The sequence below is a fragment of the Rissa tridactyla genome, chromosome 8, assembly GCF_028500815.1.
Source record: "Rissa tridactyla isolate bRisTri1 chromosome 8, bRisTri1.patW.cur.20221130, whole genome shotgun sequence".
Lineage (NCBI taxonomy): Eukaryota > Metazoa > Chordata > Aves > Charadriiformes > Laridae > Rissa > Rissa tridactyla.
In genome coordinates this window covers 14082474-14094642 of record NC_071473.1, presented here as the reverse complement: position 1 = coordinate 14094642, position 12169 = coordinate 14082474, and the positions used below count along the sequence as shown (strand labels likewise).

The following is a 12169-nucleotide window of genomic DNA, read 5'->3' as shown; positions in this document are numbered from 1 at the left end:
ATTGTAGAACAGATTCCTTTAGCAAGAAAAGTCTAGAACTTAATATGCAATTCTTACGGGGAAAAAAAAGAAAGAAATAAAAAGAATGCCTATTCCCAGCACCCTGCAAAAATCAATGCATTTTAAGTGGGCAGTTTCAGTGCTGGTATGGTGTGGCCAGGGCGCAAAATTCAGCTGAGACGCAGCAGACCATCTGCCAGAAGGAAAACCAGGGGGGTGAGTGGCAAAAAGCCTCTGAGCTCGTGGGAGGAGTGGGAGCATTGCTGGTTTGCTGGAGTTCAGAGCTCTGGCAAACAGCACGCGCTGCGGTAGCTCTTGCCAAAAGGAGGAAAGGAGGTGACAGAAGGGCAGTGAGTTGGATGGCTTGGAGAGTGACATTCTTTTGTGTCAGAAGTGGTCAGTATTTTACCATCTGAGTTCCATAAATTGGCCCTGGGCTGTCAATGCTTGTGCCAGCTGTTAACTTTGTAGCAGCCATAATCTCAGCAGGGACAAATAGGGAAAGATGTATTGACAAATGGCACTGAGCATAATAAACTGCTCATCTTTATGAATGCTGGGATCCAAATGATCAAAACAGATGTACAGTTTCCAGATCTTCGCTGCACTGTCAGAATATTCCTGGTTTCCTCTTGCATAGTCATCCATAATGAAAAGAAAACAAGCAGATTTGCCTTTCTCTTGGGTCTTTCTTTATTGCTCACTCAACATTAATTACAGAATATTGTTGGAATTGCAGACTGGCAGGCACCAGCACCCTGAACAGAGTATGTTGCTTACTCCTGTCACTTCTGCATGTAGCATATAGCTAAAATTATCCTCAGTACAAGCATAACATTGACATGGTCATGTGGGAAAGCACCAGTTTTGCCTACCCCTTTGTAAATTTAACTTATCCCACAAAAATGTGTCATATTTTAAGGCATGGGAAAGAAAAATGAGTGAGGGCTGCCATTTTCCCATTGAAGCCATAAAAAAGCAGGTAGGGAGCCAAAGTGAAAAAATGTTTAATTCAGATCAGTTAACACAATGATTTCTTATATTTTCATGTCAAGGGAATTGTAGAGGGCGAAAAAAATATTTGCCTTTAAAAATATTTGGACACAAAAATTCTCTCCTGATTTATATGTGATTTGCAGGTTCATCAAAATGACTTTTATACTTAGTGTTGCCTGAAGTGTTTGGGGTCATTAGGGACTTTTCAGCTTATCAGATAAATCCTATGTATCCTGCCTTGCTGTTTTACTATAGCATTTTTTAAAAGACTTGTCAAGTCAATGGGTTACCACATCCCTAAGGCAGTGCATTTAATAGTTATAAAGTGCTGTCCTTTGCTAAGTGAAATACCGAGTGCTGAGAAGAGTATACAATTCCTAAGCCATAAGCAAAAAGATGAGTTCTAATATATTTCCCATGTACAATAGACATAAGAAATTCAGAATACTGCCCGTTTTCACTCTGCCCAGAATGATAAGCATATTGCTTATTAAATATTAATATTCTCAAGCTGATGCATTAAGTTAGAAGCAGAAGCGACTCAAAAATCAGCACATCTTGAATCTTAGACTTCCCAGTTGATTGAAACCTACCCTCATACAAATGGTATGACTAGCACAATTTCCTGGTGTTCAAGTCGTGTTCCAAGGGGATTCAGCCTCTCTGTTTGGCTCTAGGCTCCCAGAAAATACTCAGATTATTGACAAGGACTCAGTGCATCCTGTGCTGCCCAGGGCCATCCTCAGCAAGCCACAAAGCTGGCTGCCATGGAACTAGGCATTTTTAAAGCCTTAATACCCGTTGACAGAAACTTGCACAATTCTTACCAACTTCCCTTCTGCCAACCATTACATAGCAGCGATGAATCTCAATATCTCCAGATTCTTGGTTTTAGGTGACTTAATATTTAGGGACTGGCCTCAGTGAAGCTGACAAGAACTGTGCATCTCTGAGAACGGAGATCTGCAACAACAGCACCCTGTGGCCTGCCAGGTGAATGGCAAGATGTTGGCAGGCACCTCACAAGTCAGAAGCTCCAGTCTCTGAGATGAAGTATTTGTGTGGAATTGAAATCCTCTGATTTTCAAGGGGCTTCTGTTGTTTTTTTCCCATAAATCAATGAGAGGAAATAATCTGGGCTGCACAAATATTTCCTTTTCTCCGCTTTGTTTTGCTTTCCATATAGAAGCTTGACACACTGGGAAATGATTTTAAAGCATTATTCTCCCCTCCAGTACCCCAGAACCAGGAGCAACGTAGCAGAGAATCAGGACTCGTGTTCACAAAGGGGATCTTGTTTTTTAACTTCCCTGTGCCTTGTATCCTCTGGCTGTCAACGTGAAAGACACTGTAATACTTGAAATAATTTAAAATCTGTTAAATTAGAAATAGCAATTATACTGATCTTTTCTGGGTATCTGCTGGCTCAGTCTAAGAAGTAAAATCATTAAAACTCTCTCCCGCAGCCTGTCGAGAGAAATAATATTTAGTGGGTGTTGAATTTCATATGATTCAGCTCAGTCTTGAAAATTGGCAAACCTTTTATGCTCAATTAGATTTAAAATCTGCTTTCAATACCTCATTCTTCATAGACCTGACTTTTAATGGAACTCAGAAACAAAGCAAACACTGACCTCCTCAAGTAGGGATAGCTGCTGTCCTTCTTAATGTAGCAAAAGTCTCAGCCAGACCCACTCTCTTTGTGAGTTCAGCTGAGCAGTTCAGAAGAATGTTCTTTTGGCCCAAAATACCACAAATAGCATTACAGAAGAGTAACTTAAGTACCATATTGTTCAAGTCAAGCGTGCATGAAGTTACATGGAAATGCCATCAGACTTTAATGCATTCTCTTAGTAGCTAGCTAAGTAAGATAAAGTTAACCATAGCATGGATTATGTTAAGGCAGTGCACAGAATGAATATTGCTTGTATTTTTGGTACCCTGCCAAGTCAGGATATCCTGCTGTGAGGTGCAGCGAGTTTTTGGCTGTACATGGCTTATTTGTCTCTGCTTTTCTTTTCATTTATACTAAGATGAATTTCAGATCTGTGGCTTCCTCTGCTGCATTATACTCAGTCTTAACATTTCACTTTTTGTCCATTTGGCGTTACTGCCTGGCACAAACTCAAGTGGAGCACCTGTTTTACTTTTTAAGACTGCATGATTAAAACTTCAGGTAGTGTCTTTTTTTTTTTGGCTTTGGGACGTGATACTCCTTTTTAATGCCCTACCTCCTTTATTTAAGTTTGCCCAAATCAAAGTCATTGGACTGTCAATAAATTTTAGCTCCTCTAACAAGAAAAATACAGAGAACATTTGAAGAGGGTTTGGGTAGGTTATGAGATTTGACAGTGTGGAAATTGAGTTTATGAAAATTGTTCTAACTTTTTAATGCTACTTGATCTTCCCCAGAGGTTATAAATAACACGTGGGATCCTGTAGAGATTATAAACCTGGCACATCTAGATTTTACTCAAGACCAAAAGTAGAAATTACTTATCTCCTAGATAAAGCTGTTCTCACAAGCCGCCCAGCACAATTCTAGAACCTAAGAAATTTTAGTACAGCTACACTTTTAAAATGCATCTTCAACTTAAAATATTTAGAGGATATTTATTCTAACAGTATAATCTTTAACTGGTTCATTCTGCCATCAAAAAGAAACAACTCTTATGTTGGAAGTTTACAGCCTAAATAGACAAGAGAGACAGAAAACAGGAGAATACGAACATTATTATCCCTATCTTGCGGGTAGGGGATGTAACAGACTGCCTTCTCTGCCCCTTCACATGAATTGAAGGACTGAACCCTTATTTTTCAAGACTAAGTCAACCGTCTTGACAACAAACCTATTTCGTTTTGTTTATCCTGTCACCAAAATTCTCAGTATGTTTCCAGAACAAATTATGATAGAGTAGCATTTTTATTTTTAATCAGACAAGTAATAAGCCACATACAAAGAAACCCAGAAATATTCAGGATTAATCCCAGTCTGTTTTCACTGACCATAATGAGTGTCCACTATTGATTTTACAGAAGCCGAGTTTGGTCAATAAGTGATCTCTTGCAAGTTAGCACTCCTAAAACCCAGTAAACTTTAATTCATGGACAAATTTATTCACAAGTTTTTTTGGATATTCAGATGTATTCTAAGCATCTGGCCACTTCTTTTCCAGTGGTCCACAACCTCTAGCTGCACTATGCGCTGAAACCTGTTTTGTGTGGAATTCTGCTTTGGGGCCGCCTTGTGGTTTGGGGTGAGCTCTGCCTGAAGCTGCATATGCAGATTTTTCTGGAATCTAATGAAGTGTGGACATACTCTGCAGCTGTTCTCCCTCCTGGGCCTCCATTCTCTACTCAGATTTCTGTGTCCATGAAACATTAAGATCTGTATCAAATTTGGTTGAAATAAGGCAATGTGTCCAAAACTCTTAAAGACAGAGGCATAAGGACTGTATGAATGTGTGTGTCTCTCCTTTGGGAAACAAAGCAATAACATCCTTCATGACATGTCAGGTAGTGAGAAGTTGAGCCTATGTTGCTGGGGTGATAAAAACTGTAGTCGACACTCACAGTAGCTTATGGAACAGACAGTGTAAAGCAGATGAAATCCTTACCTCTTCAGCTCCTTTAATGCAAGAGCTGATATACCCTGGAGTCCTCCCCCTCATCTATGGTTCTGGGAATTCAGCATGCAAAATTGCGAGGGTGTACTCTGTACGTTCTGGCGTTACCACTGCCTTTTTTTAATCTTCATAGCGATCAGCTCTATTATTACTGCTCATCAATTTCAACTGTTTCATTTTTTGTAGGTTTTTTTTTTTAATGACAGTTTAATATACTGTAACTTAAAACAGTAATCCTAAAATCTAGCAGAGCAGCTAAGAGTGGGGATTTGCCAGAAGAAAATGCATTCATTACGGAAATCATATTTTGGGTATGCGGGTGGCATACCTTTATCCTGTCCTTGTGTGCTGCCACAGTAATAAGAAGCTACCCTGGGAGGAGGGCCAGGAAATATAGGCTTTGGGGTACAATCTAAACATGTGAAAGAGGGGGAGGAAAAGCTGCACACTAAGCAAGCACAGATGGTATGGCACTGTGGGACAGCAGGGCTTGTTGGAGGCAGTGTTAAGTAGACAGTTTGGGAACTGGCTGTGAGTTTTAGCAGCTGATTCAATCAAACCACCTGCGCATAGCCTGGTTCCACCTTATTTTGCGTACTGCAAATTGAGAAGCAGAGTGGTTACTCTGGAAGCTTGTATCTGAAGTATCCGTGCATAGCTACTAATACCACATAAGTGCATGTACAAACACGTATGCGTGCATTCATGCATGTAAAATATATGATTAAGAGTATGTTTTAGCAACGTAAGTAAGACACTTTATTTGTCTCCTTTTTCACTCCACCTTCTGATCTGATCCCAAGATTCTATTTTTAATATAGCAGCATAAAATCACTTAGAACAAAGAGATTAAAAAACTTTTAGATCATTATTCTATTGATTTTTGGGGTTGGAATATTCATTAGAAGGTAGCAATCTAGGTTTGTGTGTGGTATGATCATAAAACTGTAAAATGTCTTAGAAAAGACCAGTGCATTTTGTTACCTCTGAATGCATTGTTGAGTTTCAGAAGCAAGGAGAAAATAATGGTCTGTATAAGACGAGCTGTCTCTAGTAATGTGGATAAAAATTTGGCTTCTTCCCTCTTTGTAAGCTCCCAGGTGGATTTTATTTCCTATAGAGGGGTGCAGAGGATTAAAGGTTTATTTCTAAGAAGTTACAATTGGCTTTTGGGCACTTAGTATGCTCTAGAGATATTAATATCTAAACCATTCAGGGATAATTGCATTAGTTGTCTTTTCTCCCAACTAAATTATTTGAGTACATTAACAGTCAATTTTGCGTTGACAGGGCATGAATTTCTACTGATGGGAATAGAAAGCTTTGTATTATCTCAAGCAAAACATCAGTCTAAACTTTCAATTCTAAGAGCATATCATTGGATCAGGGACTTTGTAGATGATATATTGCAGATGAGGGAGAGAGATCTCATTTTAGAAGCAGTGGATTTAGCAACAGATAAACCATGTTTCTAGCTGGGAGCGTTGCTTTTAACCCAATAAAGCTTCAGATCACAAACCACTCCTTCAAATTAGATTGTTAATTTTTAATGCATGTAGCAATTACTGATGTGACAGATAGCAGATCTGATCTTGCTCCCATCAAACTCTGTGGGAGTTCGGGCATTGATTTCACATGGGGAGACAGCAGGTACAAATGCATTTCAGCTGTGTATGTGAACACCAGTAAGATGTACCTTGTGGCTTTTGACATTAGAAGGTCCTTTTGAACCATTCTAAGAAGCATTATAAGAATGGGTGAATACGTTTGACATGGTAATTCCTTGTTTCTGATGCAACTGCATGTGAAAATTTCAGCAAATTCACTTTTTGCTGAATACAAGCAGCAGGCAGAATACAGCACAAATTAGAAGTGGATCCCATCTTCATGCTGCCTACCTACATTCTTGTTCAGTTCTGTGTTTTTCAATCTTCCGTCTCTTTGACAAGATTATTTATCCTTCCTAGAATCGTTCTCTAACTCATTCTTTCACATTTGCCCCTTCTTGATGTCTTCCTTTTGCTACATCTTCAGACGCCAGTGGCAGCTCTCTACCCTGTAATCTGTTTCCACTTTTTTGGAATACAGACAGTGCCTCCTTTCTTTTTTACTACAAACAGTTGCCCATAATGGTCACCACTTTCCCTCTCTGTTGTCCAGAAGACCAGCCCTTTCCTGACCTTGCAGGTTCATCACCCAAAGATGTCATTCAAATAATGCAATTTACCTGCCAACAAAGTGAAGTATTTTGAGAGCTGTTATTCACTATGCAGAGCAGCTGCTTCTCAAATCTGAAAGCGATAAAAATGTATGAGTAGCCCATAAGCCCATAAGAAGCCCTCCTCCATCCCCGCACATCCAAAACAGAAATGTAGAAAATAATGTAGTATTACCTTTCTTTCTGTTTTGTCAAAGCAAAGGGAAGGAAAGACAAGGCAGAAACCACACCTGACGCTTAGACTAGAATGCAATATAGAAGGGTGTATACTCAGTGTTCACATAACTCTGAGGAGAGATTGACTGCTATGAACCTGTTGAGACTATTTAAATTCATCTAGTGCTAATCTTCTACCTGTTACTTAAATACTACAGCATGTAAAATAAAAGTCAAAATAGTCACTCTCTCTTTTGTTAAGGGGTCTTTGCTAAGATAAAAAGCAAAAATTCAGGAATATTGCAATAGTAGTTGACATTCTTTGTCTGAAGCAACAATTTTGTGCCATAAGAATGAAAAATAATTGTATAATTAAAATGGTTTCTTCTTGCACTAGGAAACAGAATCAATGTTGTATATAATTTGGCAAATTCCTGTTTGGAAGCATTAAGGATGATTCATCCCCAACTGAGCGAATTGTTTGTACTCGTTCCGCAGTCAATGAAGACACTGCCACCTCCATCCCATTCTAAAACACTTTTCTAAAGTACAGAGGGTTTGTAAAGCTGGTAAAATGGCCAGTTCCCAACTCCTGAATGTTTATTGCATTGGAAAACTCTGCTGCAAGTCTTGGTGGATGCAATTAACAAATTGTGAAAATGTTTGTTCTCTTAATAGCTTTAATATTTTTATGAACTGGGATTATATTGTCTGCAATTTCTTATATTGGATGGGTAGTGTCAATGGAGTTTAATTATGATTGCTCGGTTTTTAGTTGAATGTAGATATAACTAGCAGCTAACTGATGAGCAACAGATTGTCAGCTTCTGCTTTTACATAGGGGAGTAATACAACTTTTCACACTAAAGTAAAATTTGTCATCCAAGATACTTGAGAGACTGACATTGTTTCATATTGCGAACTTCACTAAGTGAGCTTCTGAGGACTGCATGGCAGACTGTTGCTCCACCGTATGTACAAATTCTGCACGTGTGGATACATGACTGAATGCAGCATATTGGTTATGAACAGATTAAAGGCAAGAAGCTGTTATAAATCCTAGATCTAAATTCAGATTTGGATGTGAATGTTTGATGGGTACTTGGAACTGAGATTTTGTGGCGGACCCCCTCCCACACTTGTAAATGAATGATGGACATCAGAGGAGCGTTCCTCTTTAAGGACTAAAACCCTGGGTATATGCTTTTTTAATAAAAGGTAGGGCCATGTTGTGGCAGCTCTTTTTAGGCATTAGGCACCATTGAATTTGCTGTGAAATTCTGCATAAAACATGATAGCATGCTGTGGCATACAGCAATTGCTGTGATGGGATAGAAGAGTATGGAGAAAACATATTAGAAATGCAGTGGGTAAATGAAGTTGACATGCCACATGGGATATTTTGAACTACATTTCACATTTCAGAGTAGAAAAATCAATGTAAAGGGAAAAGAACTTTTACAAAATGAGTATCAGGGGCTGATCACTCTTGGAACTTTTTGGTCTCTGATATCTAACTCCAGCGTATAGTGAGGGATGCTTTTTCTGTCTGTAATGTATTCTGCTGCTTTCTTTATAGTGAAAGAACAGCTGTTGAGCAAAAATTCTGCCTTTGGCAATATCTGTTAATTGATGTGTTTCCTCAAAAAAAAACAACCCACAACAAAACTTTAAAATAAAATGGAAGGAAAGCATTGCAAGGTGTTTACTTTCTAAATATATTAGGTGACCCAAACCTGTTAAAAGTATTTAAGAAAATGATTTTATGTCCATCATTTGTCAGAAGCATGATTCAGTTTTTGTGTTGGCTTTACAAGTGGGTCTAAATGGATCGTAGCTGCCACTTGGGTTCTGCCGATGACTGAGATGGGGGGGTATCAGTGGCAGGATCCTGCTCCCTGGGTGGGAGCTGCAGCCCTGCAGCCCCTTCCTCTCTCAGAGAAACCTATGCCAGCTGGTAGCGCCTGCCAACGGATAGAGATGCTTTTGGTGGGCAGAGCCCAGGAAAGGAAACCAGTGTTAACTGGACATTGGATTTTTTTCAGTTGTCCACATCCGTGCTAGTAAAAGCTGTTTACTGTGCAGGGGAATTCAACATGCTGGAAATGGATGCTTGTGTTAGGTCATCTTATTTGCCCTCCAGCCAGTTCAAAATTGTCCTCTATATTCTGTTTTCCAGTGATTTGCTTTGTCCAATTTTAACTGACCCAAATAACCAGGCTTTCATTTTCCTCTGTTTTTCAGTCCAGTTGTGCTGAATCTTAGCATCTGTTTCCTGTACCTGATCTGAATTTGCCTTTTCGCAATTTTGTGGTATAAATGGGGAAGAAGAGGGGGGGGGGAAAGGGTAGAAACAATAGAGTATAGCTTGTGGGCTTTCCTATCTTTCTGATTTTTGCATAGAACTTAAGAATAGCTTTATTTATTGTCATCTTGTGACGGTGCTAATTTTGCATCCACTAAGACACTTGGGAAACCAGATGAAATAATTTGTTTTGGTTCACATTCTGTCTGGAGCAAGACAGCAGGCTAGGTCTTGAATGCCGCAGCAGACAAGCTCTTGCAGTACCTAATCAGGAAAAGGAAGAACGAAAAAAACTGTTCTTGTGAAATTCTCATCACAATTTTGCTGATAGAAGTTGTTCAGATAAGCTCCAGATAACCATCCAAGCTTATAAGTGCTCATCTGCACCATCTCCAGGTGGTTTTGAGGTTGTCATCACTAATGAAAAGATGTGATTGAAAGCAAAAGAAGATATGAAATGCCCTCTCCTCTAAACCAGTAGCTATCAGTCACTGTAACAAAACATTGCAGATAACACTGCTGGCCACTTTTCTCTATCCTTTGCTTCAGTACCAAGAATACAGAGTGAGCTATCTTACTGGTTCTACTGTTAAAAATGAAAGTAACTCCTTTTTATCATGACTTACTAATAATTATTCATTTCAGGCTTGGCAAAAGAGGACCACAAAATTCCAAGTGGATGGAAGAAGTTCAAAGCCTTAAAATGTGCCATGAAATCTCATGCAGAAATTATGTCCTGTGAAATGTTTGGCCATGGAAAGTTCAAGTGTCACCTAGCTGTAATTATAGCCTTGGTTTCTGAGAGGTTTATAATTCAGCAGCAGATATGATGCCAGCATGAATTGAGCATGCTGTACTGGGCATGACTCTAAATAAAACCTCAATATTTTTCTTTCAAATTTGATCATAAGGATGTTTGGGAGCTTTTTTGTTTGCTTGTTTTTGTAATGACAGATACTTACTTTTTATTTGGTACCTTACCACCAGAAAATCCTCTAAAGAAAATATAGGCATTTAAATCTGGTCTGTGTTATGCCTCCAGGAGATAATTAAAAAATGATTTAGTGTCTTGAAGTCACCTTTGTATCTTCTGGTATCAAAGATTTGGATCTGCAGTATAAAAGTAGACTTCTGGCTGTTTCTGCAAAAAAAAACCACCCCAATTCTTGCCCTGCCTATGGGTTGTGCTGCAGACAGAGCTTACTATAGTGCCATGCCTTATAGACTATTCTGTTTCTTTCCCTGAATTACTGGGACCCTGGAATTTGCTGTAAAAATGAGATCTTCCAGCTGTCTGCTGTGCTGTGCCCTTTCAGCAGGGAAGGAGTACATCCCGTAATGCCCGACCGGTGTCTTTAACCATGAAGTGACCACTCAGTGCAACTCTTAGGCATTTGCAAGTACTGTTGCTGGGGCAGGATGTTATAACCTCTAGAACTGCTTTACTGAAGGAAAAGCTGTAACCTTTCTCCTTTTTCTGCAATGTATGTTGAGGAATCGGTACCCCTTGCTTGCCCTGCTCTCTCAGGCCTGCAGGGCAGAGGTTAGTACTGTGTTAAACCTTGTTTAAACCTTCAGCTATGGCTCAACAGGCTAGTTTTATGAACACATTAAAAAATGAGTAACTCCTGATTAATTTTTAATTGGATTTTCTTCTTCTACTTGCTATGGTTTTGTGCCAACATATTTATTAGATGGAGCCGCTTTCTGCGACTTGGGAACAAAGAATTCTGTTCTGAGATTCCTCTTTGAGTTCCTTTTAAGATCAATGAAGTAAAACAAAATTGAGTTCCAGTTTTCTAAGTAACTATAGTTAAAGAAAAATTTTTCCTTGCTTTGGCCCATCCACTCTACTCGTGTCACTTACCACTCTTCCTCCTCCTGATTTTCCTCTAATGAGGGGAGGGTTGATAGTTACTCTTGGTGAGATTTTTTTTTTTTTACTACAATGGCACATCTCAGTCTCTTCCCAGAGCGTGAACATATTTCCAAAGTGCATGTATTATTGATTTTCCATCTGAAATATTTCAATGGGTACACATACTTGGAGATTCAGAAAAAAGCCTCTAAATGAGTCCGTAAGGTTGGGTGCGAGGGTGATTATCATCAGCTTCATACTGCCATGGCATTTACCTAGTAGGGTAACAACTGCTGGAAGGGTCATGCCCCATACTGGCATGCCTGGGGAGCAGGAGAGGGGCGGCCCTTCTGTAGCACCTCTGCTCCAAAGCTCTGCGCACCAAGAAACCCTGGTGGAAAGCATCTGTCTTGAAAGCTTTTCTTTCTAAGTGAAACACTATGGAAAGATGCAGGTGAATTCTCTAAAGGCTCTTGATTAATATTTTTCATGTTAACTATATAGTGTATGTGATGTGAGTTAAAAATGTGTGCTTTTTTTGGTTTGGTTTGTTTCTTTTGTGGGATTTTGGTCCAGATTTCTGGCTTTTACATTCTGATAGAGATGCTGTATGTGGTTGTAAAAGTTTTATGCAGCCTTTGTCTTCCTCTGTTTGTCTGCTCCTCCTTGGAACTGTTCTGACTTCAATATCAGGTCTGAGGCTGTTCTCAGGAGTGTTTGGATTTATTGGATCCTTAAAGATTGCTTTGAGAGAAGAGGAAAAGCAGACTGCAACACATCTGTAAGGGAACCAGTTACACAGGCAGCGGATTTCTGGGCTACTGGATTTCTGAGCTCTTCCAGCTCTGTTAAAATGCTCTGGGCAAACAATTCCTCTAACTATGCTTAGGTTCTTAGGTTTTGGGCACTACTGCCAGCATTCAGCAACTGAAATCTATAGTGTTGTGGGTTTTTTATTTTTTTGATGTATGACTATAGACTTTTTTGAGTATCATAACTTTCTAGAACAA

General features: G+C 39.3%; 1 long non-coding RNA gene across 1 annotated transcript in view; it reads left to right on the top strand.

Annotated features, from left to right (window-relative positions):
* The window catches only part of LOC128914222 (uncharacterized), a 184137-nt gene that overhangs the window by 138147 nt on the left and 33821 nt on the right, over nucleotides 1-12169 (top strand). The gene's annotated exons all lie outside the window — the stretch shown is intronic.